At 35.3% G+C, this 3,937-nt stretch overlaps 1 long non-coding RNA gene across 1 annotated transcript; it reads left to right on the top strand.

Annotated features, from left to right (window-relative positions):
• Nucleotides 1-2,259: 2,259 nt before the first annotated feature.
• LOC127863249 (uncharacterized) lies at nt 2,260-3,813 on the top strand. The gene is made up of 3 exons (XR_008041008.1): nt 2,260-2,350; nt 3,278-3,343; nt 3,718-3,813. It is a non-coding gene; the product is annotated as an uncharacterized LOC127863249 (long non-coding RNA).
• Nucleotides 3,814-3,937: the final 124 nt, after the last annotated feature.

The raw sequence follows: 3,937 nt of genomic DNA, 5'->3' as shown, positions 1-3,937 counted from the left end.
GAGATTCTTGTCTTTTATTATAAACGCAGTTACTAATAAAGATTTTTATTTTTGTAATGTATAATGTTTACAATTCTTGTTATTCACATGTACAACCAACTAGCTCACAATTTCGTTATTTAACTAAAGATTAAATACAATTGGTCGAATGTTTAAGACTAAATTAAGTTAAAATAGCTGATAACCAGTTTGGTAATATAATATTCAGGCACTAAAAAGAACACATTCATACATATATTTTGGCACTGAGTATCATTATAGGTTTATGTCATCGTTTTTCACCAATAATATACATGTAATATATTTGAAAGCGTACGCGTATATGTTATCATGACAATAAATGTAAGCTTGCATACTTATCAGCTTGCGGCGCTGTTGAACGCTTAATAAACGAAACCTGAAGACGACAGAACAGATTATCTATGCAATTATTAATTTGATATTTTAAAATATCCCTATCACAATATTCTCACGTGGCTTAACTAGGGCTTAGCGATAATACAATTATAAGGAATGTTTCCGCTTTCAGTGAGAACAGACGTAGCTAAAACCGTGAAAACATCACGTAAATGCGTTCAATATAAGGGTTATTGAAATTCGTTTCTAATACCGGTTGATACTGTTCGTGAATGAAAGTTTGACTTTGTTCAATTGTACATACATAAAGCCAGATGCGAACGATGTCCACTTATCAATAAAGGAAAAGGCATTTATTGTGACCTGTTGGTGTAAATACCTTATGGTATTATCATTGCTTGCTTTTACTTAAAATATATTCACTGATTACGACTGATACATAGAGCTGTTAATCCCAGTTAAATTATAGTGATGGGTTGATACGCACACAACCGACCAATAGCATTTCAACGCGTGCACACAGGCCGTTGACAGATTAATATCATATTTTTAAAGGCAATTTTCTTTAGCAATTTTCGCGACTATTCTACTCTATTTGAAGGATATCGAAACCGTGATCCATTTGCGTTGCAAACAGGAATGAGATTCCTCTTTTTTTTTCTTGTGTTGGTATGGACTTTACAGTGGTCTCGCAACAGGTATGCATAGAAATCAACAGTAGCATTTATATATTACATGTGTAAGTTTAGATCTAAACGAGCAAACACGAAACATGTTTCACGCGCAACATGTAAATGCAAATTATTTACCGACATTGCTGACAGTTCAAAACGCATTTTAAAAATAAAATATACAAGTTAAATCACATATAATTCCGTCCTCGATGAGTAGTGGATAGTGTGTCCACTTACCGAGCAGAAGGTCACTGGTTCGATCCCCAATGTAGGAACGTTCTTTATATCACCATAAAAGACACCAAGTACTTGTTCTACCCAGGAAATGTACTCGACAGCGTTTTAATAATGTCGATGCTTAAATAACTAGGGTTAACCTAAAATGTTCGTTAACATATACTGTTCAGACTGCTAAAGCTGCTGCCTAGAATGTTAACATAAATCGGAATCGCATTTATAATATTGCTTCGAGAAAGGCCTATCATTATATATAGTTTTTATCCGGATACTCAACCTATTCGTTGTAAACATATGCTTTTCTTTCTTCCAGATAAATGATTTCATGAAAGAAGTCACGTCACCTCGATATGCATTGCGTGGTTAAAGTGAATTTCTAGTATTCCTTTCTAATGGATTTGCATCAAACGCGTTAGAAGTCATTTAATTTTCCCCAAAACGCTCGAAATCTAATTAGTTTTCGTCAATTCGACTATTTTGTTTAAACAAATCTGTGTTTTCACTTGTTTAATATATTTCTGCATACCATTTTCAGGACAATTCCCTTTTCCATTTTCTTTTAACATCTACGTCATATGAGATTTTGTTTTTATATTTTGATTAGTTGAAAATATTGATTTTACGCACAGACGTCACTTTAAGCATTACTTTAATCACGTGACTATTTTGTTTTTCTTCCACAGCTAGGAGTCTGACGTACTACTTGTCAAACAAGTATGATTATACGCAGTTCAATCCGTTCTACGATGGGCTGAGAGTTAACACTATGACCAGTCTAGTCTTTCAGACCAGAGGTATGTATTAAAAACAGCATGCACTAAAATGTCACAGTTCAATTGACTTGTTTATTCTTGATTATTAAACACATTGGTGAGCTTTACTGTATTAGTAAAACTATTGTAACAACACCCACCTGTCTCTGGGTGACTTGTGTTTCAGGCAACAACGACGCCCATGTTCTCCTTCTGCACGACAATAACAACTTCGATAACAACGTGGTAGAGATTGTGATTGGTGGATATGTGAATAGTAAATCTGTCATCAGAAACCAAATGCAAGGGAACAATTTGGCCGAATACTTGGTATGTCCTTATCTGTTTTCTTTCAAAAGAACCCTAACCCCTTTGCGTAGAACACAACTAATCTTCTTATCAATAGATTCACGCCTCAACCATTTGGTCATTTTGACTTGTTTACACGTCAATATAGGCATAAATTTGTACTGTACTATACAGCTATTAAAATTTCAAAAATGCACACTTTTGTTTCTTTATGTTCCCTTGTTTATGGTGAACTTTGCGTATGATTATTTGGCAACAAAAACACGGTAACAATTATGAACGGTAGTATATTTTCGTAGTTCGTTTAGAATATTATCAAAATCTTAACTGTGAATTGGGAAGCTGCAACACTCGTTTGAAATATTGCCAACCTGTAACGAGCAATTTAATAGTGTTTTACCTGCACACAAGGAAACTCGACCAACGTATACACTTGATGTCATTGTGTCAAATAAGTGTCGCTTCGCAAGTAATAAAAACAGTTGTCACGCGGTATCACAAGTCTGTGAATTGAATGTTTTGACGTGGCAGTTTGATTATGTTATACAGTACCAAAAGACGAAGCAAATGTCGACTCAAGTACTTCCTAAATATTCCACACTGGAAATTCTCTTGCTTCTATTGATTGTTTGAAGTTTTCGCTGAGTTTCATATATTATTGCCACTTGTATCATCAAAGTAGTGTATTTTAAGGAAATTCACTAGCCGTTATTCGTAAAAACACACGCTAAAATTAATTGCGCTTGTATAATTCTCAATCAATGTGCATATGTTAAGTAAGACAATGGTGATTTATTTCGGTCGTTAACGATCGCAGATACCTCTTAAATGCGTTAGTTTTAAAGTTTTTCTGTGGTATGCGAATGGTAGCGATATCAAAAAGGTGTATATTGTTTCAATTTAATAATTTACAAACCTAGAAGCAAAACGCTGGTAATATGTTTGCAGGGCTATATACTCACCGCCTACTCCTTCCAATGGTTTTGGATCTCTTGGAACGGCGGTTGTGTAAGGGTAAGTCATTGTGTTTCCAGTACAAACCGATAAGATATCTGCCTGTCGATACCTCAAAACAATTCTTGTATTAAATATTAAATTAAACGTTATTTCGCATAAATGTGTTATGCGGTCTAAAAGCTAACAGCAAGGAGAACTTCAGTAAACAGCTACGTTGTCTCCTCTTCATTTTAACTATATGTAAAACTTTGTATTTTTGCTCGCTTATATCGAAAGCTTGGGTTGCTATAGGTACTGGGCAAAGAATAGTAAATAAGTAAATGTGTCTAAGAGAAGATACTGAGGATTGGGGATCGAAGCCGACCCCCCCCCCCCCCCGTTGCAAAGCAGACGCCACATTCATAACGCTATTGCGATTTGTTTTCTTTCAGGTCGGCAAGGGCTCCATTGTAGGCAACTCTCAGATAATGCAGTGGTGCGGCCCATACTACAGCATTAACGGCATCCGATTCAGCTATGGCTTTGACAGTACAGGGGTGTTCGTCATTCCTCTACCGAGTGAGTATGGATTATATTGTTTTCAGATGTCTTTTAGTAGCATATACAAATTTAAAACTATTTACCACTGTATTATACAAGGTCATAAGCAAG

Source organism: Dreissena polymorpha, unplaced genomic scaffold (genome assembly GCF_020536995.1).
Source record: "Dreissena polymorpha isolate Duluth1 unplaced genomic scaffold, UMN_Dpol_1.0 chrUn003, whole genome shotgun sequence".
Taxonomy (NCBI): Eukaryota; Metazoa; Mollusca; class Bivalvia; order Myida; family Dreissenidae; genus Dreissena; species Dreissena polymorpha.
Note: the sequence above shows the minus strand (reverse complement) of the source record. Positions and strands in the feature narration are given on the sequence as shown.